Below are 24,439 nucleotides of genomic sequence, written 5' to 3' on the forward strand. Positions count from 1 at the left end.
AAATTATCAGAAAACAAATCACAATCTGTGTTTAAAATTCTCCCGTTGCTTGGCAGATTACACTAGGTAAAATATTTAAAATATTTTGGCTCTGCAGGCTTTCGTGGAAAGCGTGCTTTCTTTAACCTTTTGCCAAACTCTTTATTAATTTTTACTTATTCAGTACTAAATCAGTAAAGCACTTGCCTTAAGAAATTGTCTGATCTTGTAACTAAAATAAACCCAGGTAGGATGCTGTAATGATGATGGTGATGGTCAGTATCTTGGTCAGCATCTCCTATCACTCTCCTATGAGTCAACTCATACCGTGGCAGAAGAGTTTGCATATGCCAATGAAGCTTAGAGCTATGCTACTGAGATACATTCTCTCAGCAGGGTTATCCTTAGTGGAAAGGCCTAAGCCAAAGCATTAGTACAGTGCTCTGCACACAGTAAGCGCTCAATAAATACGATTGAATTGAATGAATGAATCAGACAAAGTTGATTCACCTGTGCTGGGCAGCAGCAGCATGGGAAAGAGTCAAAGGTGAATGATCAAGTGATCAAAATGTTGATCATTTTGATCAAAGACAACGGCAGAGGTAAGGTTTTACTGCGTGGGAGAAGACAATGGTAAACTACTTCCATATTTTTTTAACAAGAAAACTATGATTCTGCACATCAGAATGACTACAGAAGAGGAAAGATACGATGTTCTGGAAAAATATGCCCATGGAGTTGCTATGGATCGGAAATGACTCGACAGCATTTGATGATGATGATCTCCTGTTGGGATTGGCGACCCATCCCCAGTCCTGAGACAATAGGACCAAGAATGCAATATCTGTGTGAATTTTACTGACACCTTCTTCCACTCTTCAACTCTATTGACCTACTGCTCCACCTCACTCACTAACTTTATTTTTATGGCATTTGTTAAGCACTTACTATGTGCTGGACACTGTTCTAAGCACTGGGGTAATGATAATAATAATAATAATAATAATAATAATAATAATAATAATGGCATTTGTTAAGTGCTTACTATGTGCAAGGGTAGTGATAATAATAATAATGGCATTTGTTAAGCGCTTACTATGTGCAAAGCACTGTTCTAAGTGCTGGGGGGATACAAGGTGATCACGTTCCATGTGGGGCTCACAGTCTTAATTCCCATTTTACAGATGAAGTAACTGAGGCTCAGAGAAGTTAAGAGACTTGCTCAAAATCACACAGCAGACATGTGGGAGAGCCGGGATTAGACCCTATGACCTCTGACTCCCAAGCCCGTGCTCTTTCCACTGAGCCACGCTGCTTCTCTGAGGCAGAAACGAGCTAATCAGTTTGGATACGGGCCCAGTGCCACAGTTTCCTTAACTGTAAATTGGGGATTAACACTGTGAGTCTTATGTGGGATTATATGCCTGGCACATAGTAAATGTTTAAAAATACCATAATTATTATTATCATTCAATCATTCATTCACTCAATCATATTTATTCAGTGCTTACTGTGTGCAGAGCACTGTACTAAGCGCTTGGGAAGTACAAGCTGGCAACATATAGAGATGGTCCCTACCCAACAGCAGGCTCACAGTCTAGAAGGGGGAGACAGAAAACAAAACAAAACATATTAACAAAATAAAATAAATAGAATAAATTTGTACAAATAGAGTGATGAATACGTACAAACATATATACAGGTGCTGTGGGGAGAGGAAGGAGGTAAGGCAAGGGGGATGGGGAGAGGGAGGAGGGGGAGAGGAAGGAGGGGGCTCAGTGTGGGAAGGCCTCCTGGAGGAGGTGAGCTCTCAGTAGGGCCTTGAAAGGAGCAAGAGAGCTAGCTTGGCGGATGTGCGGAGGGAGGGCATTCCAGGCCAAAAATATGGAATGCTTCATGAATTTGCGTGTCATCCTTGCACAGGGGCCATGCTAATCTTCTCTGTATCATTCCAAGGTGAGCTCTCAGTAGGGCTTTGAAGGGAGATTATTGTGGGGCTCAGAGTCTTAATGCCCATTTTAAAGATGAGGTAACTGAAGCACCTAGAAGTGAAGTGATTGGACCCAGGTCCCATAGCAGACAAGTGGCAAGTGTGGGATTAGAACCCAGGTCCTTCTGAGTCCCAGGCCTCCACTCTATCCACTAGGCCGTGCTGCTTCCCCTTGAACACATGCTTAATCTCTTCATCTGTAGTCACTCTACTACTTCCACCCTCCCCGACTCTTTAACTTCTCTGACAACCTCACCTTCACTCTCATGCACCGCCTCCCCTCAAATCTGTCCTGTTCCCTCACAGACAACTCTGATGTTTAGACCCCCTCCTATTTTCTAAAGTCATCACACCCCATTTGGTCACCACACCCAAACTACCTTCTCTTAAGGCATGGATTGACACCCTCAATGCTGCCCTCTCCACTGAACTCAAAACCTTCACTCCACTGTTCCTCTGCTGATTTCATACCACTAGCCCCCAGCCCTGGATCACCTCCACAGCACACGTCCTCTGTTCCTGTGTTCGAGCTGTAGATCGCAGCTGGCAGAAATTCAGACACCAGGCTGACCTCATCCATCTCAAATTCAATTTAGTTCTGCCTTCGCCGCCACAATGATACTTCTCCATCTTATTTATCCCCATACATTTTGTCCCTACCAGCTCTTCCAGATGTTTAACTCCCCCCTCCACCCTCCTGATCCCTCATCCCCCTGAAGACCTGGCCACATATTTTATTGACTCGATGGCATTTGATTATCGATAAACTTGAAACTGTGAGGTGTGATCTCCCTAAAATCTTCCCGGCTCCTCTCGAGTCCCTCTCTCCTCTTTGACTCTCCCTCTTTTCTAGCAGAATTCAAGAGGAGATCTCCCGCCTCCAGTTAAAATCCACCTCTTCCACCTGACCCTTTCCACCCCCTCTGACCCCATCCCTTTGCACTTTATCAAAAACTTGCCCTCTCCCTCATTCCCTCTCTGACTGCCATATATCTGTAATTTAATTATTTGCATTGATGTCTGTCTCCCTGCCGCCCAGACCGTGAGCTCACTGTGGGAAGGGATTGTCACTGGTTATTGTTGTATTATACTTTCCCAAGCACTTAGTACAGTGCTCCGCATACAGTAAGTGCTTAATAACTATGATTGAATGAATCTTCAACCATTCACTTTCCAGTGGCTTCTTCCCCACTGCTTTTAAACATGCTCGTGTATCCCCTATCCTAAAAAAAACCCCTCCTTTGACTCCAGAGCTCCCTCCAATTATCACTCCATCTCTCTCCTACCATTCCCCTCTAAAATCCTTGAGCAAATTGCATACAACTTCTTCTGCCTCTGCTTCCACTCCTTCAATCATCTCCTAGACTCCCTCCAATCTGCATTCCATTCCCTTCACCCCAATAGAAACTAACCTCCCTAAGGTCACTGACTTTCTTCTTGACAGATCAAATGTCTTCTTCATCTAATCCTCCTAGGCTTCTCTGCTGCCTTCAACCTTGTGGACCACCCTCTTCTCCTTATCACATTATCCAACTTCTGGTTCACTGAAACTCTCCTCCTTCAGTTCTGCTCCTTCCTCTCTAACTGCTCCTTCTCTGAGTCTTTCACAGACTCCTCCTCTGCCTCCCACCAGCTAACTGTAAGAATCCTTCAAGGCTCTGTTCTGAGTCCCATTCTCTTCCCCATCTACACCCATTCCTTTGGAAAACATCCCCTCCTACAGCTTCAACTCTACATAGATGATTCCCAATTCTACCTCTCCAACACTGAGCTCTCTCTTTCTCAGCAGTCTCACATTTCCCCTGCTTTCAGCAATCTCTTTTTGGATGCTCTGCAACCATCTCAAACTTTTCCCAGTCAAAGCAGAACTCCTCATCTTCCCATACAATCCTGTCCACCCTGTCTTTCTGATCACCCTAGAAAACATCGCTATCCTCCCAGTCTCCCAAGCATGTAATCTTGGCATTAGCCTTGACTCATTTCTCTCATTCACCCCATATGTTAAATCTGTCACCAAATCCTGTCAGTCCTTCCTTCACAACATTGCTAAAATCAATCATTTCTTTTCCATCCAAACTGCTATTCTGTTAATCCAAGCACTCGCCCTAACCCACCTGGATGACTGCATCAGTCGCCTCTCTGACCTCCCAGCCTTCTGTCTCTCTCCATTCCAGTCCTTACTTCACTTGACTACCAGGATCATTTTTCTACGAAAAGGCTGAGTTCATATTCCCCCTCTCCTCAAGAACTCCAATGGTTGTTCATCCATCTCTGCCTCAAACAGAAACTCTTCACTATCAACCTTAAATCACTCAACCAACTTGTCCCCTGCTATTATACCACACTGATTTCATACTACAACCCAGACTGCATACTTTGTTCCTCTAATGCCAACCTGTTCCTTGAATTTCGAGCTTGTCCATCTCATCACCTACCCCTTGCCTTCCCTCTGACTTGGGACATCCTGCCCCCCTTTAGAAAGAGGAGCAGCAGAACCTAGAAGAAAGAGCATGGGCCTGGGAATCTGAGGACCTGGATTCTAATCTGGCTCCACTTGCTTCCTGACATTGGGCAAATCAGTTAACCTCTGTACTCAGCTTCCCCATCTACAGAATGGTGATTCAATACCTATTCTACCTCCTGCTTAGACTGTGAGCACCAAATGGGTTCTAATTATCTAGTATCTACCCCAGTATTCAGTACAGTGCATGTCACAGAGTAAGCACTTAAACATGACAATTATCATTATATAATAATAATAATAACGATGGTATTTGTTAAGTGCTTACTATGTGCCAAGCACTGTTCTAAGCACTGGGGTAAATACAAGGTTATCAGGTTGTCCCACATGGGGCTCACAGTCTTCATCCCCATTTTACAGATGAGGTAACTGTGGCACAGAGAAGTCAGGTGACTTGCCCAAAGTCACACAGCTGATCGGTGGCAGAGCCGGGATTAGAACCCATGCCCTCTGACTCCCAAGCTCTTACTCTTTCCATTAAGCCAAGCTGCTTCTCTTAGCAGACACAGCATGTCTTAATGGATAGAGCCCGGGCCTGAGTGTCAGAAGTTCAGGGGTTCTAATTCTGGCTCTGCCATATGTCTGCTGTGTGACCTCGGGCCAATCACTTCACTTCTCTAGGCCTCAGTTACCTCATCTGTAAAATGGGAATTAAGAGTGGGAGCCTTGTGTGGGACAGAGACTTTGTCCAATCGGACTAACTTGCATCTACTCCAGTGCTTAGAACAGTGCTTGGCAAATAGTAAGTGCTTAACAAGACCTTAGGAGGCATTTCCAGACTGAGCCCCCTCCTTCATCTCCTCCTCCTCCCCCTCCCCATCCCCCCACCTTACCTCCTTCCCCTCCCCACAGCACCTGTATATATGTATATATGTTTGTACGTATTTATTACTCTATTTATTTATTTTATTTGTACATATCTAATCTAATTATTTTATTTTGTTAATATGACTTGTTTTGTTCTCTGTCTCCCCCTTCTAGACTGTAAGCCCACTGTTGGGTAGGGACCGTCTCTATATGTTGCCAACTTGTACTTCCCAAGCGCTTAGTACATTATTCTGCACACAGTAAGCGCTCAATAAATACGATTGAATGAGTGAATGACCAAGTACCATAATTATTATTATTCTATATGACCACCACTCTCCTTATTAAAATCTCATCTCCTATATGAGGCCTTCCTCTCCCGTCTGTGTTACCTATGCACTTGAATCTGTACCCTTTGAGCTCTGGATATCCAACCCACTGCACTCATGTCATATCTGTAATTTATTTCAATGTGTCTGTCTCCCCATTTATTCATTCAATTGTATTTATTGAGCGCTTACTGTATGCAGAGTACCATACTGTGTGCTTGGAAGAGTACAGTACAACAATAAATGCAAATATTTGGGAGAGTAGTAGAGTAATAGAACAATACACAGACACATTCCCTGCCCACAATGAGCTTACAGTCTACTTGCTCTCCCTTCTTCATCACCTATGCATTTGGATCTGCCTTTTTAGCCTTTGAATGACTCACCCCACTTATCCCTAGAGCACTCATGTACATATTCCGATAACCTACCATTTCTCCTATCTGTAATTCATTTTAATGTCTACCTCCCTCTCTAATCAATTATATTTATTGAGCATTTACTGTTTGCAGAGCACTGTACTAAGTGCTTGGCAGAGTACAATGCAACAATAAACAGACACATTCCCTGCCCACAATGGTAAGATCTTTGTGGGCAGGTATTCATTCAATCACATTTATTGAGCACTTACTGTATGCAGAGCACTGTATTAAGTGCTTAATAATAATGATGGTATTTATTAAGCACTTTTTATGTGCCAAGCACTGTTCTAAGTGCTGGGGTAGATACAAGGTAATCAGGTTGCCCCATGTGGGCCTCACAGTCTTAATCCCCATTTTACAGATGAGGTAACTGAGGCACAGAGAAGTTAAGCGACTGGCATATAGCTGATAAGTGGCAGAGCCGAGATTAGAACCCATGACCTCTGACTCCTAAACCCGTGCTTTTTCCATTAAGCCATGCTGCTTCTCCATCATATTTATCAACTTGGTTGTATTGTACTCACCCAAGCAGCACGGTACTGTGGATAGAGTACAGACCTGGGTATTAATATCGGTTCCAACACTTTCATTCATTCATTCAATTGTATTTATTGAGCACTTACTGTGTGCAGAGCACTGTATTAAGCACTTGGGAAGTGCTTGTATGCTGTATGACCTTGAGCAAGTCACTTCACTTCCTCTGTGTCTCAATTTCTCATCTGTAAAATGGAGATTAAGACTGTGAGCCCCATGTGGGACAAGGAATGTGTCCAACCTGATTAGCTTGTATCTACTCCAGTGCTTAGTACAGTGCCTGGCACATAATAAGCACTTAACGAATGCCATTAAAACAAATGAAAGTATTTAAAAGGCATTCTTTTATACTCTAGCCCCAGATATCTGAGTACTTTGTAAGTCGGTAAATGTAAGCTAAACTCTAAGCTCCTTGTGGGCAGGGAATGTGTCTGCTAATTCTGTTGTAGTATACTCTCCCAAGTCCTCAGAACTGTACTCCACACATAGTAAGTGCTCAATAAATACCATCTATTGGTGAGAGAAAGAGTGTGTGATGTTTTAGAATACCATACGATTCCGTGCACAATAAGCCTGGAAATTGGGTAGCTTTTTTCTCCTAACTTAAGAAAGGATAGAAAAAACTGATGATGCAGTGTTTCTTATGCTGTTGGGGTTAGGGGGAGGAGATGGATTCCCAGGTATCTGTCAAAAAACTAAACAAAGAGAAAGATCAGTAACTGGGAGGCACAGTTTACTGATGAAGCTTATAAGTTACAGGTAAAGATGCCTCTCACTAAGCTAAAATCCTTGCATTTGCAGAAAATGGATCATCAACATAATTGACATCCACAACAAGATTTATGAGGTGAGAAACAGGAATTCTAGACAGGATAAAAATGAGGAGGGTAATCTGAAGTCCAAGTGATTTAGTTTAGACATTACTGAGAACTCCTGACAGGAGGGTTTGCGAGAGATCGAACTACATTGACAAAAGAGGTTACTGACTATCCTTCTTTGGAAATTTCTAAGAATATGACAGCTAGGACAGTTTCAGTTTCTCTCTATGGCATATTGATGGCCCTAAGATTTTGTGATGTTCTGAAAATCCTGGGTGTGTTGAAGTCGAATTGATAGTGCTGATTTGAGCTAGGTATAATTTCTCTAGTGTCTGGAACATTTTGATGACCCCATCTTCAGAGTAGAAATAAAAAAGCCACTTCTATCTGCATAAAGTCTGGTTATATGAGCACAAGAAAATTGGTCGACTTCTTAAGACAAGAATCAGTCACCAACCCTGGTTCAAACTCTCCATTTTACCAGATCATCCTCCTTGCTGGACTCCCTCAGCCTCAACTCTCTCCCCACTTGAGTCTTTTCTGCACACGCTGTCTGCATCGTTTTTTGAAGCATCTCCTGGCACATAATAATGATATTTGTTAAACATCTGCTATGCTCCAGGCACTGTACTAAGCGCTGGGTTGGATACAAAGAAATCGGGTTGGACACAGTCCCTGTCCCACACTGGGCTCACAGTCTCAATCCACATTTGACAGATGAGGTAACTGAGGCACAAAGTCAAGTAATTATAATAATATTAATAATTGCAGTGTTTGTTAAGTGCTTAGTATGAGCCAGGCACTGTACTAACCACTGGGGTGGATACAAGCAAATCAGTTTGGACACAGAACCTGTCCCACAGTGGGCTCACAGTCTCAATCCCCATTTTACAGATGAGGTAACTGAGGCACAAAGTGAAATAATAATAATAATAATAATTGACATATTTGTTAAGCACTTACTATGTGCCAAGCCAACCACTGGGGTAGATACAAGCAAATCGTGTTGGATACAGTACCTGTCCCACATGGGGCTTACAGTCTTAAATCCCATTTTACAGATGTGGTAACTGAGGCACAGAGAAGGGAAGTGATTTGGCCAAGGCCACACAGCAGACAAGTGGTGGACAGGATTAGAACCCTTGACCTTCTTACTCCCCAGCCCATGCTCTAACCACTATGCCAAGCTGTTTCTCGCATGTCTCTCCACTCCTCCAAAACCTCCATTGGCTCCCCATGTCACTCAACACCAAGCTAAAACTCTGTTACTGGTGCTTCCCCCCTGCAGACTGTAAGTTCTTTGTGGGCAAGGATCAAGTCTACCAACTCCACTGTATTGCACTTTCCCAAGTGCTTAGTACCATGATCTGCACAGTTCATCATCATCAATCACATTTATTGAGCGCTTTCTATGTGCAGAGCACTGTACTAAGCGCTTGGGAAGTACAAATTGGCAACATATAGAGACAGTCCCTACCCAACAGTGGGCTCACAGTCTAAAAGGGGGAGACAGAGAACAAAACCAAACATACTAACAAAATAAAATAAATAGAATAGATATGTACAAATAAAATAAATAAATAGAGTAAAAAATACGTACAAACATATATATATATATACAGGTGCTGTGGGGAAGGGAAGGAGGTAAGATGGGGGGATGGAGAGGGGGACGAGGGGGAGAGGAAGGAAGGGGCTCAGTCTGGGAAGGCCTCCTGGAGGAGGTGAGCTCTCAGCAGGGCCTTGAAGGGAGGAAGAGAGCTAGCTTGGCGGATGGGCAGAGGGAGGGCATTCCAGGCCCGGGGGATGACGTGGGCCGCGGGTCGATGGCGGGACAGGCGAGAGCGAGGTACGGTGAGGAGATCAGCGGTGGAGGAGCAGAGGGTGTGGACTGGGCTGTAGAAGGAGAGAAGGGAGGTGAGGTAGGAGGGGGCGAGGTGATGGACAGCCTTGAAGCCCAGGGTGAGGAGTTTCTGCCTGATGCGCAGATTGATTGGTAGCCACTGGAGATTTTTGAGGAGGGGAGTGATATGCCCAGAGCCTTTCTGGGTAAATACCACTGGCTGATTTCAAAGCTGTCCACCTTTTACTCTCTTTTTCATAACTCACGTTGTAGGGAGGGAGTGCATCCATTCATTGTTATATTGTACTCTTCCAAGCGCTTAAGTGCTCAGTAAATATGACTGAATGAAAGAATGAATCTTCTGTCTCTCTCTCATCACCAATCTCCAATACATTACCCATACGACTCCACCCTCACCCCCAACATCTGGAACTCCCCTCTCCTTCCAATTCTCCAAGCCACAACTCTCTTATGCTTCAAAAACCTGCAGACACTTTACTTTTCCAAAATAATTCCCAACACTCCAAGCCGCATCAAACCAACATCAAACCACATCAAACCAACATCAAACTCTTGGTGCGTATATATTGATACCATGCTTAGTAACAAATATGTAGCATTAATAGTAATTACTATATGCTTGCCATGTGCAGAGCACTGTATTGAGCCTTGGGAAAGAGAAAACGGGTGGGAATTAGGCACACAACCTTCCCTCAAGTGGATCACAATCAATGAATCTAGGTTGAGGGAAGCAAAGTGCATTTGGAGACTGGGCATCTATTTAATTGTGTATTTTCTTATTTTTCAGAATGATAGCTATTATGATGTTTCCAGTGACAATGTATGGATCTGACAGCTGGGCAATGAAAAAACAGGATAAGAAGGAACATCGATTGTTTTGAAATGTGGTGTTGGAGAAGGCTTTTGAGAATACCATGGACTGCCCGAAAGGCTAACAAATGGATTTTAGAGCAAATTAAACCAAAGTGGTCTTTGGAAGGGCAGTTGACTCGACTTAGATTAACATATTTTGGGCAAATAATCAGGAGGACTAATTTTTGGACAAGACACTTAATGCTAGGAAAAGTCCAGATAAAACGTGGAAGAGGCAGATCGGTGGCTAGATGGATAGAGACCATAACAATGATAACAGAAGAACAGTTAGAAAGGTTGCGGATTATGGCAGAGGACAGGAAGTTCTGGGGAAAGTCTATCCATAGAGTCGCTAGGAATAGAGAAGCAGCATGGCTCAGTGTAAAGAGCCTGGGCTTTGGAGTCAAAGGTCATGGGTTCAAATCCCGGCTCCACCACTTGTCAGCTGCGTGACTTTGGGCAAGTCACTTACCTTCTCTGTGCCTCAGTTACCTCATTTGTAAAACGGGGATTAAGACTGTGAGCCCCACTTGGCACAACCTGTTCACCTTGAAACCTCCCCAGCTCTTAGAACAGTGCTTGGCACATAGTAAGTGCTTAATAAATGCTATTTAAAAAAATCGGAAATGATTTGTTAGCACTTAATAATCGTTAAGCACTTACTCTATGTCAAGTGCTGATTGGAGAGCTGGGGTAAATACAAGCTTATCAGATCAGACACAGTCCCTGTCCCACATGGGGCTCACAGTATGAACCAGAGGGAGAACGAGTATTTGATACTCCTTTTACAGATGAGGAAATTGAGGCACAGGGAAGTGAAGAGCCATAAGTAATTTTTTGTGGTATTTATTAATGCTTACCATGTGTCAGGCACCATACTAAGCACTGGGGTAATAACAATAATTATGATATTTGTTGAGTGCTTACTAAGCGCCAAGCACTGTTCTAAGCTCTGGGGTAGATACAAGCTAATTTGTTCATTCATTCATTCATTCAATTGTATTTATTGACTGCTTACTGCGTGCAGAACACTGTACTAAACACTTGGGAAGTACAAGTCAGCAACATATAGAGATGGTCCCTACACAACAACGGGCTCACAGTCCAGAAAGGGGAGACAGACAACAAAACAAAACATGTAGACAGGTGTCAAAGCCATCAAAATAAATAGAATTATAGCTATATGCACATCATTAATAGAGTAGTAAATATGTACAAGTAAAATAAATAAAGTAATAAATCTCTACAAATATAAACATGTGCTGTGGGGAGGGGAATAAGGTAGGGTGGGAGGGTGATGGGGAGGAGGAGAGGAAAAAGGGGGCTCAGTCTGGGAAGGCCTCCTGGAGGAGGTGAACTCTCAGTAGGGCTTTGAAGGGAGGAAGAGAGCTAGCTTGGCGGATGTGCGGAGGGAGGGCATTCCAGGCCAGGGGGAGGATGTGGGTCGGGGGTTGATGGTGGGACAGGTGAGAATAAGGCCCAGTGAGGAGGTTAGTGGTGGCAGAGGAGTGGAGGGTGCGGGATGGGCTGGAGAAGGACAGAAGGGAGGTGAAGTAGGAGGGGGCGAGGTGATGGACAGCCTTGAAGCCGAGAGTGAGGAGTTTTTGCTTGATTCGTAGGTTGACAGGCAACCCCTGGAGATTTTTGAGCAGGGGAGTGACATGCCCAGAGTGTTTCTACAGAAAGCTAATCCGGGCAACAAAGTGAAGTATAGACTGAAGCGGGGAGATACAGGAGGATGGGAGATCAGAGAGGAGGCTGATGCAGTAATCCAGTCGGGAAAGGATGAGAGATTGAACCAGTGAGGTAGTGGTTTGGATGGAGAGGAAAGGGCAGTTCTTGGTGATATTGTGGAGATGAGACCAGAAGGTTTTGGTGATGGATTGGATGCATGGGGTGAATGAGAGAGCAGAGTTGAGGATGACACCAAGGTTGCGGGCTTGTGAGACGGGAAGGATGGTAGTGCCATCTACAGTGATGGGAAAGTCAGGAAGAGTCAGGAAGTGTCACAGTCTTCTAGACTGTGAGCCCGCTGTTGGGTAGGGACCGTCTCTATATGTTGCCAACTCGTACTTCCCAAGCTCTTAGTACAGTGCTCTGCACACAGTAAGCACTCAATAAATATGATTGAATGAATGAAAGGAAGAGGACAGGGTTTGGGAGGGAAGATAAGTAGCTCAGTCTTGGACATATTGAGTTTTAGATGACAGGCAGATACAGATATGGAATACAGTCCATATCCCACATAGGGCTCACAGTCTTAATCCCCATTTTACAGATAACTGAGGGACAGAGAAGTGAAATGACTTGCTCAAGGTTACACAGCAGACCAATGGCAGAGTCAGGATTAGAAACCAGATCCTTTGACTCCCAGACAAAGGCCTACAGTCTCTGCTAGGCCATGCTGCTCATTCGGTTATTTATACTGATGTCAATAATTCAAGTGCTTAGTCCAGTGCTCTGCACACAGTAAGTGTTCAATAAATACGATTGAATGAAATGAATGAATGAGTAATTGTACTATTACCTTCTTTATACTCTGCTATTTGTAAACAACTTGTGTATTCCTGTCTCCATTAGATTGAGGTTCCCTGTGTTTGGTATGCAGTAGGTGTTCAATTTGCCTCTCAGGGTGGCACCTGGAGAGTTTCCAGTCCTCTACCAGTCTCGACTGCAGGAGGGAGAGTGAAGCCGAGGCCCACCCATTCCATTCCTAGCTTGGCCAGTGGCTAGTGAGTGGAAAACAGTCTGCTACAAGTCAAAACTTCCCTTCAAAGCCCTACTGAGAGCTCACCTCCTCCAGGAGGCCTTCCCAAACTGAGCCCCCTCCTTCCTCTCCCCCTCCTCCCCCTCCCCATCCCCTGCCTTACCTCCTTCCCCTCCCCACAGCACCTGTGCATATGTGTATATGTTTGTACGTATTTATTACTCTATTTTATTTGTACATATTTATTCTATTTATTTTATGTTGTTAATATGTTTTGTTTTGTTCTCTGTCTTCCCCTTCTAGACTGTGAGCCCACTGTTGGGTAGGGACCATCTCTATATGTTGCCATCTTGTACTTCCCAAGCGCTTAGTACAGTGCTCTGCACACAGTAAGCGCTCAATAAATACAATTGAATGACTGAATGAAAAACTCACCCATGCTGGGCAGCAGCGGCATAGAAGAGAGTCGGGGGCGCAGACTCAAGTTTACCATGTGGAAGGGGGCAATGGTAAACCACTTCCTTATTTTTACCAAGAGAGCTCTCTGTATCCACTACCAGAACGATTGCAAATGGAGGTGGGGCGTTCTTGGAGAGATGTGTTCATGGCGTCGCGTTGGGTTGGAGATGACTCGAAAGCACAAGGTAAGATAAGGTGTTCAGTAAAAACATTGATTGATTGATTGAATGACTAAAGAGAATGAGAAGCTGCATGGCTTAGTGGAAAAAGCCCAGGCTTGGGATTCAGAGGTCGTGCGTTCTAATGCCGCTTTGCCACTTGTCTGCTGTGTGACCTTGGGCAAGTCACTTAACTTCTCTGTGTCTCAGGTACCTCATCTGTAAAATGGGGTTGAAGATTGTGAGCCCCACAGTCAGGACAACCTGGTTACCATGAATCTACCCCAGTGCTTAGAACAGTGCTAGGTACAGAGTAAGCGCTTAACAAATACCAACATTATTATTATTATTAAAAGGGGGAGTGTGCAAGGGAGAAGAAAATAGGAGAGAGAAAGAGATGATGGTGAGATCTCCCGGGAACCTTAACCTGTACCTTTTTATTTAATCTTCATCAGTTTGCTGAGGAATTACTGTGTGGAGAATATGGTACTGGGTGCGTGGGAGACTACAATAGAACGAAGTTAGTAGACATGTTTCCTGCCCAGAAAAAACTTTCAGTCTTTAATGGTACTTGTTAATGGCTTACCGTTTGCCAGGCATTGTACTAAGCCCTGGGGTAAATATGAGAATCAGGTTGGACAGAGTCTCTGTCCCAAAAGGGGTTCACAGTCTAAGCAGGAGGCAGCAGTGTTTAATACCTATTTATACAGTTGAGGTAAGTGAGGTACAGAGTAGTTAAGTGATTTACCCAAGGTCTCACAGCAAATAGCAGAGCTAGGATTAGAACCCAGAACCCCTGACTCCAAGATCTGTGTTGGTTCCACTAGGCCACGCTGCATCCCGCCATGCTGCATCCCTTGCGGGCAGGGTTTTGTCTTTTTTTCATGGTATGTGTTAAGCACTTACAATGTGCCAGGCACCCAGGTAGTTTCAAGCTAATCTAGTTGGACACAGTCCATGACCCACAGTCTTAATCCCCATTTCACAGGTGAGGTAACAGACACAGAAAATTGAACTTCCGTGCCCAAGGTCACACAACAGACAAGTGTTAAAGCTGAGATTAGAACCTGGGTTCTTCTAACTTCCAGGCCCATGCTCTATCTATTAGACCACCACACTGTCTTCTGCTAATTATCAACGGTATTGAGTGCTTGCTTTTTGCAGAGCACTGTACTAAACACTTAGGAGAGCATAAAACAGAGCCGTAAACACCTCCCCTGCTTAAGATGAGCATCGAGTTAATGGCCAGAAACCTGGTGGCTTAGCAGATAGAACACGGGCCCGGGAATCAGAAGGACCTGGGTTTTAATCCCAGTTCTGCCAAGTGTCTGCCATGTGACCTTGGGTAAGTCACTTTACTTCTCTTGTTACCTCAGTTACCTCAATTATAAAATGGGGATTAAGACTGTGAGCCCCTTGTGGGCAGGTACTGTGTCCCAATCTGCTTAACTTGTATCTACCCCAGTGCTTAGCATATAGTAAGAACTTAACAAGTACCCAAAACATAAAGAGGTGGTTTAGGTGATGATGGGAAAAAAGAAAAGTTTTCCGGTCACCAACCCAGAAGCCAGCAAATGAGCTCAAGGCGGTTGATCATATTCAGAATCGAATACACTGGGTGCGTGCCAGCCAGCTTTTGAAAACTGCCTGCAGGCTACTGATTATTTAGTTCTAGAGTTCTAGAGAAGCAGCGTGGCTCAGTGGAAAGAGCACGGGCTTTGGAGTCAGAGGTCATGGGTTCAAATCCCAGCTCCGCCAATTGTCAGCTGTGTGACTTTGGGCAAGTCACTTAACTTCTCTGTGCCTCAGTTCCCTCATCTGTAAAATGGGGATTAAGACTGTGAGCCCCCCGTGGGACAACCTGATCGCCTTGTAACCTCCCCAGCACTTAGAACAGTGCTTTGCACATAGTAAGCTCTTCATAAATGCCATTATTATTATTATGATTATTCTGACACTCACCATAGAGATACAAATGAAAAGATGACAATCTCATGCCCAATTCCCAAAGCCGTGCTAAAAATTCAGCATCAATTCTCTGTGCTTGGTCTTGCAACTTGGAGTGCAACTCAACCCAAGCAGTGCAAAGGTCTGGGATATCACATAGAGGAATGGGGTGTTCTGTTCTTTCTTTGGAGGTTGCCCCTGCTAATAGAGAGATTGAACCAGTAGATGTGAGGGTCATACAGATAATAGCTTACAGCTGGAGACCGTGAAAATACAGTAGCACATATTGTTGACCCCTTGTCATCAGGGTGAGAATTGCTCAGAAACCACCGAGTCTGAGGAGGGCATGTTCTCTTGACAGCAAGATGTGCATGGTATTTATTGAGCGCTTACTGTGTGCAGAACACTATACTGCGTTTTGGGGAGAATATAATTTAACTGACACATTCCCTGCCTACAACGAGCTCACAGTCTAGAGCGGGAAACAGACATTAATTTGAATAACTTGTGGATATGTTCGCAAGTGCTAAGGAAATAAAGGCAGCAAATAAGGGTGATAACAGAGGGAGTGAGAGAAGAGGAAAGGAGGGCTTAGTGGGGGAAGGCCTCTTGGAGGAGATGGGCCTTCAATAAAGGTTTGAAGGTAGGGAGAGTAATTGTCTGAGGGACATGAAGACGGAGGGCATTCCAGGAATGTGGGTGAGAGGTCGGCGTCTCTGCCATTTGTCAGCTGTATAACTTTGGGCAAGTCACTTAACTTCTCTGTGCCTCAGTTACCTCATCTGTAAAGTGGGGATTAACACTGTGAGCCCTCCGTGGGACAACCTGATCATCTTGTAACCTCCCCAGTGCTTAGAACAGTGCTTTGCACATAGTAAGCACTTAATAAATGTCACTATAGATGAGATGGAGGTACAGTGAGGAGGTTGGCATTAGAGGAGCTTAATGCACTTAATTAGATAATAATAATAATAATAGCATTTGTTAAGCACTTACTATGTGCCAAGCACTGTTCTAAGCACTAACATGCTTAAGTTGTTGCTCCAGGAAGCAAAACTTCAGCCTGTCTCCCACTACCATATTCTTTCCACCAGGTCATACGACCTCATGTTTCACTCCCTGCAGCACAGAGAACGGAAGATGCTCATAAATCGAAATCAGTTTAAGCTCTAGTAATAATAATAATAATAATAATGGTATTTGTTAAGTGCTTACTATGTACAAAGCACTGTTCTAAGCGCTGGGGGGGATCCAAGGTGACCAGGTTGTCCCACATGGGGCTCACAATCTTAATCCCCATTTTACAGTTGAGGTAACTGAGGCACAAAGAAGTTAAGTGACTTGCCCAAAGTCACACAGCCAATAAGTGGCGAAGCTGGGATTAGAACCCATGACCTCTGACTCCCAAGCCCGGGCTCTTTCCACTGAGCCACGCTGGTGGGATGGGGAGGAAGTGGGGCTCACAGTCTCAATCCCCCTTTTACAGATGAGGTAGCTGAGGCCCAGAGAAGTGAAGTGACTTGTCCAAGGCCACACAGCAGACAAGTGGCAGAGCCGGGATTAGAACCTATGACCTTCTGACTCCCAGGCCCGGGTTCTATAGTGCAGGGACCACTACAAACTACTGGTCTTCCTCAAGTGCTCAGTTCTGTACTCTGCACGCAGTAAGTGCTCAATAAATACAGTGGATTGAGACCCCATCATGTACATTTCCAAAACTGCATTTCAACAATGCATAAGCAGCATGGCCTACTGGATAATAATAGTAATGATGGCATTTATTAAGTGCTTACTATGTGCAAAGCACTGTTATAAGTGCTTGCTGGGGAGGTTACAAGGGGATCAGTTTGTTCCACATGGGTCTCACGGTCTTAATCCCCATTTTCCAGATGAGGTAACTGAGGCCCAGAGAAGTAAAGTGACTTGCCCAAAGTCACACTGCTGACAATTGGCAGAGCTGGGATTTGAACCCACGACCTCTGACTCCAAAGCCCGGGCTCTTTCCACTGAGCCACGCTGCTTCTCATAGAGTATGGGCCTGACAGGCAGAAGGACCGGGGTTCTAATCCAGACTCCACCATTTGTCTGCTGGGTGACCTTGGGCAAATCATTTCACTTCTCTGTGATTCAGTTCCCTCATCTGTAAAATGGGGATTAAGACCATGAGCTCGTCGCCCTGACTTGCTCCCTGTATTCTCCACCCCTAACCCCACAGCATTTATGTACAGATCTGTAATTTATTTATTTATATTAACATCTGTCTCCCCCTCTGGAGCTTAAACTCATTTTAAGCCGGGAATGTGCCTGTTACATTGTGTTGAACTCTCCCAAATGCTTATTACAGTACTCTGCACACAATAAGCACTGAATACATACAATTGACCGACATGGAGTGTGTCCAACCTGATTAGCTTGTTTCTACCCCAGCACTTAGCACTTTTCCTGGCCCACAGTAAGCACTTAGAAAAAATAAATGGATTTTGTAGCCCAATCCATTGCTAACAGTATTTTAATCCAAACAATGGATTTAGCTTAATCTGGTTTTGGAGATTGCTTACATTTCCAGTTATCAGTTCATGGTTATAATAGAAATCATGAGATAAATATTCTAAGAGGATAGTAAGGGATTTTATATGTCTAAAATCACAATCAAGCATCATTTGCAACCTTATGAGGCATTTAGCTTAAATGGTGTTTGAAGAACTCTTGGTTTTCCAGCTATTTGGTCGTTACTAAATTTTGCTTTGCTTTGTTTTCTTATCTGTCTCCCCAAGTCTAGACTCTGAGCCCCGTTGTTGGGGCTGTCTCTATTAGTTGCAGAATTGTACTTTCCAAGTACTTAGTACAATGCTCTGCACACAGTAAGCACTCAATAAATACGACAATGAACAAATGAATGAATACTAATACCTTCCAAGAGGTTCCTACAGAGCCACTCCCTGAAAGCTAATAGCTAGAACGCTTTGAACAAAAACTTAGATGAAGCAATCTCCTTGACTTTAAATCTTACTTCTTTGTCTTCATGCACAGTCCAATGTCATTTGTGCATGATCACATTTAGCATTTTGCCCCGCTTTCCAGTTCTTTAATTCTATGTTAGTATGTTTGGTTTTGTTCTCTGTCTTCCCCTTTTAGACTGTGAGCCCACTGTTGGGTAGGGACTGTATCTATATGTTGCCAACTTGTACTTCCCAAGCGCTTAGTACAGTGCTCTGCACACAGTAAGCGCTCAATAAATATGACTGATTGATTTATCATCCCAAGATATTATTTACTATACCCTCTCATGAAGGACTGCAGAAGTGTCTAAACTCACTTCCCTCCAAGGGGCACTTCCAAGCATGCTAGACGAAGCAGCGTGACTCAGTGGAAATCAATCAATCGTATTTATTGAGCGCTTACTGTGTGCAGAGCACTGTACTAAGCGCTTGGAAAGTACAAGTCGGCAACACATAGAGACAGTCTCTACCCAACAGCGGGCTCACAGTCTAGAAGGGGGAGACAGAGAACAAAACCAAACATACTAACAAAATAAAATAGAATAGATATGTACAAGTAAGATAAATAAATAGAGTAATAAATATGTAGAAACATATACACATATATACAGGTGCTGTGGGGCAGGGAAGGAGGTAAGATGGGGGGGATGGAGAGGGGGACGAGGGGGAGAGGAAGGATGGGGCTCAGTCTGGAAAGGCCTCCTGGAGGAGGTGAGCTCTCAGTAGGGCCAGTAGAGCCCGGGCTTTGGAGTCAGAGGTCATGGGTTCAAATCCTGGCTCCACCAACTGTCAGCTGTGTGACATTGGGCAAGTCACTTCACTTCTCTGTACCTCATTTCCCTCATCTGTAAAATGGGGATGAAGACTGTGAGCCCCCCATGGGACAACCCGATCACCTTGTAACCTCCCCAGCTCTTAGAACAGTGCTTTGCACATAGTAAGTGCTTAATAAATGCCATTATTATTATTATGAAGATAAGCAATTAGTCCTTCATATCTGAATTCATTCAATCATATTTATTGAATGCTTACAGCGTGCAGAGCACTGTACTGAGTACCTGGGACAGTACAAAAATAAACACACACTTTTCCTGCCAATGACAAACTTACAGCCTAGAGGGGGAGAAATACATTAATATAAATAAGTAGATATATACATAAGTGCTTAGGGCTGGGAGCAGGGGATGAATAAAGGGAGTAAGTCAGGGTGGCGCAGAAGGGAAAAATGAGGGCTTAGTCAGGGAAGACCTCTTGGAGGAGGTGTGCCTTCATATTGACAGGAAAATTCATTTATGCACAAGTATGTACTGCTGAAGTGGCCAGTGAGGGATCCACAATCTTGGCTACATTAACAGGTCATCCTTAATGTTTACACAGCCAGGTGCCATTTTCACTTTTGCCTCCTTTTCTCTCATTCCCTAAGAAGCTTCAATTTGGCACATCATGCTGGTCTATCAATGGTAATAGTAAGCACTTAAATACCACTGTTATTATTATTATTTTTATTATGTGCCAAGCACTGTTGTAAGTGTGCGGGTGGAGATGAGCGAATTGGGTTGGACGTGGTCCCTGTCCCACATAATGGCTCACAGTCTTAATCCTGTTTCACAGATGAGGGAACTGAAGCCCAGAGAACAAGAATTATGGTACTTGATAAGCGCATACTATGTTCCAAGCACTGTTCTGAGCACTGGGATACATGCAAGTTAATCAGGATGGGCACAGTCCCTGTCCTATATTGGGCTCACATTCTTAATCCACCACATATCTGCTGTGTGACCTTGGGCAAGTTCTCTGAGCATCAGTTACCTCATCTGTAAAATGGGGATTAAGACTGTGAGCCCCACGTGGGACAACTTGATCACCTTGTATCCCCCCCAGTGCTTAGAACAGTGCTCTGCACATAGTAAGTGCTTAACAAATGCCATCATTATTATTATTATTATTATTATTATTAATCCCCATTTTGTGCAGAGGAGGTAATTGAGGAACAGAGAGGTAAAGTGACTTGCCCAAGATCACACAGCAGACAAGAGGAGGCTGCATTAGAACACAGATCCTTCCAACTCCCAGACCCGTGCTCTAACCAATTGGCCATGCTGTTGCGTGCTTACATATATACAGAGCACTCAGCAATTATCTCCCAGTTTTTAGCTGGTTTATAGCCTGGTCTGCAGCTTGGTTTCACCATGTTCTTAGAATGTTTCCTCTGTCCTCCTTGCTGCTTAGGGTTAGCATGGCTCAGTGGAAAGAGAACTGTCTCTGGAATCAGAGGTCATGGGTTCAAATCTCAGCTCTGCCACTTGTCAGCTGTGTGACTTTGGGCAAGTCACTTAACTTCTCTGTACCTCAGTTACCTCATCTGTAAAAATGGGGATTAAGACTGTGAGCCCTCTGTGGGGCAACCTAAACACCTTATAACCTCCCCAGCACCTAGAACTGTGCTTTGCACATAGGAGTGCTTAATAAATGCCATTATTATTATTATTATTATTATTATTATTATTATTATTATTATCATTATTATTATTATTATTTCAAATTTCCAATTTCAGCCTCGCCAGAAGGTGGGCCATATTGATCAGTAGCTGTTTCTTCTCACCTTCAAGGAAAGGTCACCATATAGAGAGGCAAGCAGCGTGGCTCAGTGGAAAGAGCCCAGGCTTGGGAGTCAGAGATCAAGGGTTCTAATCCCGACTCCACCGCTTGTCAGCTGTGTGACTTTGGGCAAGTCACTTCCTTTCTCTGTACTTCAGTTTCCTCATCTGTAAAATGGGGATTAGGACTGTGAGCCCCACTTGGGACAACCTTGATTACATATCCCCTCCAGTGCTTAGAACAGTGTTTTGCACATAGTAAGCGCTTAACAAATACCAACATTATTATTATCCACAGGGTCACATCTTCTACACTTGCAAATTATTTCAATAGTGATAATATCCTTACTATTTTCATTTTTGCCAACCAGCATGGAGGAAGGGCTGATATAATAATAATTATTATTATTAATAATAATAATAATAATAATAATATTTATTAAGTGCTTACTATGTGCAAAGCACTGTTCAGGTTACAAGGTGATCAGGTTGTCCCATGGGGGACTCACAGTCTTAATCCCCATTTTACAGATGAGGTAACTGAGGCACAGGGAAGTTGAGTGACTTGCCCAAAGTCACACAGCTGACAATTGGCGGAGCCGGAATTTGAACCCATGACCTCTGACTCCAAAGCCCGGGCTCTCTCCACTGAGCCACGCTATGGAACTGGATGTAGGTTTGGGGATTGAAGCTGGCAAGCTGTTAATGAATAATTCCAGTTATAGGAGCAAGCACTAGATGTGGGCAATTATTTTTTTATAGTATTTCTTAAACACTTAAAATGTGCCAGGCACTAAATTAAGCTCTGGGGTAGATACAAGCTAATCAGGTTGGACAAGGTCCCTGTCCCACATGGGGCTTGCAGCTTTAATCTCCATTTTACGGATGAGGTAACTGAGGTACAGAGTAGTGACTTGCCCAAGGTCACGCAGCAGATGAGTAATGAAGCCTGGATTAGAACCCAGGTCCTTTTGACTCCCAGGCCTATTCTCTATACACTAAATCACGCTGTTTCTCTGCTTCTCATTTCACTCATCCATTATCATATTTATTGAGCGCTTACTGTGTGCAAAGCACTGTACTTAGCACTTGGGAGAGTACACTACAGCAACAGACACATTCTCTGCCCACAGTGAGCTCATTTGTGCTATGTTCATTTACGAATGTCCACTTATCAATCAATCGTATTTATTGAGTGCTTACTGTGTGCAGAGCACTGTACTAAGTGCTTGGGAAGTACAAGTTGGCAACATAACACACTGACACTTATGCCATTCCAGTGTCCTAGACTACACAACCTAGTAGACTGCAAGCTTCTTGAGAGTAGGGAAGAAGTGTTTTACTTCAGCTGTACTGGCCCAAGGAGCATGACCTAGTGGGATAGAGCACGGGCCTGGGAATCAGAAGGACTTGGGTTCCAATCCTGACTCTACCACATGTCTGCTTTATGACCTTGTTCATGTCATTTAACTTCTCTGTGCCTCAGTCACCTCATCTGTAAAACGAGGCTGAAGACTGTGATCCCCATGAGGGACAGGGACTGCTTCCATCTTTATTTGCTTCCCTCTAGCCCGAAAGTTCCCTCTAAACTGTAAGCTCATTGTGGGAAGGGAATGTTTCTGTTATAGTGGTCTGTCCCAAGCACTTAGCACAGTGCTCTGCACACAGTAAGTGCTCAATAAATACGCCTGACTGATTTAGTACTGTGCTTTGTACTCATCTGGCACTCGGTATCTGGGAGGAAAATCCTTATTCTCAACCCTAATTTCTATTCCACAATCACCACATCTTTATCTCTGGCAACTATATTTGCAGCAAGCACTTTTTTTTACTCAGTTCATGTAAATCTCCATTTTTCCAAAATGATTCATGAGGCCTTACCAGTTAATTACAGAATCTAGAAAGAGTTTGATCATTTTGGCTTGTTTCCAAATCAGCATTTTTATTTTATTTTATTTTATTTACAAAGCAGGCATCCTGATGAGATGAAAAAAAAAATAGTAAGAAGCATGGTTTTATGGATTTCTGATTAAGATCAGATGAAGAAATGAAAATGAAAGTTATTTGACTTCCTTGTGGGCATGTTATAAAACCCAGTGTACTTCCGTACTTCATATTTGATTTCTTCAGTCACTTCACTGAGATCCAAGTTGGGAGACTTTGGAAAAGAGAAACTACTTTAAAAAAAAAAAACTCATCTGAGGAAATTTACCAAGAAGCATCTTCACAGGTCAAAATGTCTAGATTTCCACCCAAGCCGAAAAAATTCTTGCCTTGAGTCAGGTAATTTCTTGAATGAAAAGACTTTTTAAAAGATGCTTAAATGACCCTGATTTAGATTTGTTTAAAAAAAAATCAACTCTAGAATTAAACAAGTCAATGATGAATACAGGATTGATGTTTTCACTTGAAAACATGATCATTTATTTTATCAGTATATCCAGTTTTATACTGTATTTTTTAAGCACTTACTACATACCAGGGATTGTACTAAGCACTGGGGGAAAGCTAATCAGGTTGAACATAGTCTATGTCCCACATGAGACTTCTAGTCTTAATCCCCATTTTATAGTTCAGGTAACAGAGTCCCAGAGAAGTTAAGTGGCTTTCCCAAGGCCGCACAACAAACAAGTAGAAGGGTTGGGATTAGAACCCAGGTTCTTCTAACTCCCAGGCCTATGCTCCATCCACTAGGCCATGTTGCTTCTCAGGAGGCAGGGAGGTCAGCAAGGAGGCTGATACAGTAATCAAAGTGGATTAGGATAAGTTCTTGGATTAATGTGGTAGGACTTTGGATGGAGAGAAAGGGGAGGATTTTAGTGATGCTGTGAAGGTTGAACATAAAGGACTGAATATGTAGGTTAAATGAGAGAGAGAAGTCAAGGATAATGCCAAGGTTATGGACTTGTGGGACAGGAAGGGTGGTGGTGCCTACAGTGATGGGAAAGTCATGGGGAGGGCAGGGTTTTTGGGTGGGAAAATGAGTTCTGTTTTGGACATGTGAAGTTTGAGATGACTTGTAGAACATCCAACCTTGGCTTCACTGACACTGTCCTCTCCTGGTTCTCCTCATCTCTCTGGCCATTCATTCTCAGTCTACTTCATGAATGTCTCCTCTGCCTCCCACCCACTAACTCTGATGGTCCAACAAGGTTCAGCTGTGGGTCCCCTTCTATTCTCCATCTTCACCCCCTCCCTTGGAGAACTCATTCAATCCCCTGGCTTCAACAAGCACCTCTAAGCAGATGATAGACTGTAAGCCCAGTATGGACAGGGATTGTCTCTCTTTATTGCTGAATTGTACTTTCCAAGCACTTAGTACAGTGCTCTGCATACAGTAAGCACTCAATAAATACGATTGAATGAATGAATGATACCCAAATCCATATCTCCGCCCTGATCTCTCTCCCTCTCTGCAGTCCCGCATTTCTTCTTGCCTTCAAGACGTCTCACTTGGAT

The 24,439-nt window shown here is 43.7% G+C and overlaps 1 protein-coding gene, 1 non-coding gene and 1 pseudogene across 2 annotated transcripts in view; 1 reads left to right on the forward strand and 2 right to left on the reverse strand.

Annotated features, from left to right (window-relative positions):
- Positions 1–24,439, reverse strand: part of STK32B (serine/threonine kinase 32B) — a 417,658-nt gene that overhangs the window by 374,033 nt on the left and 19,186 nt on the right. The window lies entirely within an intron of this gene.
- LOC119928030 lies at positions 1,858–1,954 on the reverse strand (annotated as a pseudogene).
- LOC119927895 lies at positions 12,735–12,872 on the forward strand. Its single transcript, XR_005450861.1, has one exon. It is a non-coding gene; the product is annotated as a small nucleolar RNA SNORA7 (small nucleolar RNA).

The sequence above is a fragment of the Tachyglossus aculeatus genome, chromosome 4 (genome assembly GCF_015852505.1).
Source record: "Tachyglossus aculeatus isolate mTacAcu1 chromosome 4, mTacAcu1.pri, whole genome shotgun sequence".
In the NCBI taxonomy this organism is placed as follows: Eukaryota; Metazoa; Chordata; class Mammalia; order Monotremata; family Tachyglossidae; genus Tachyglossus; species Tachyglossus aculeatus.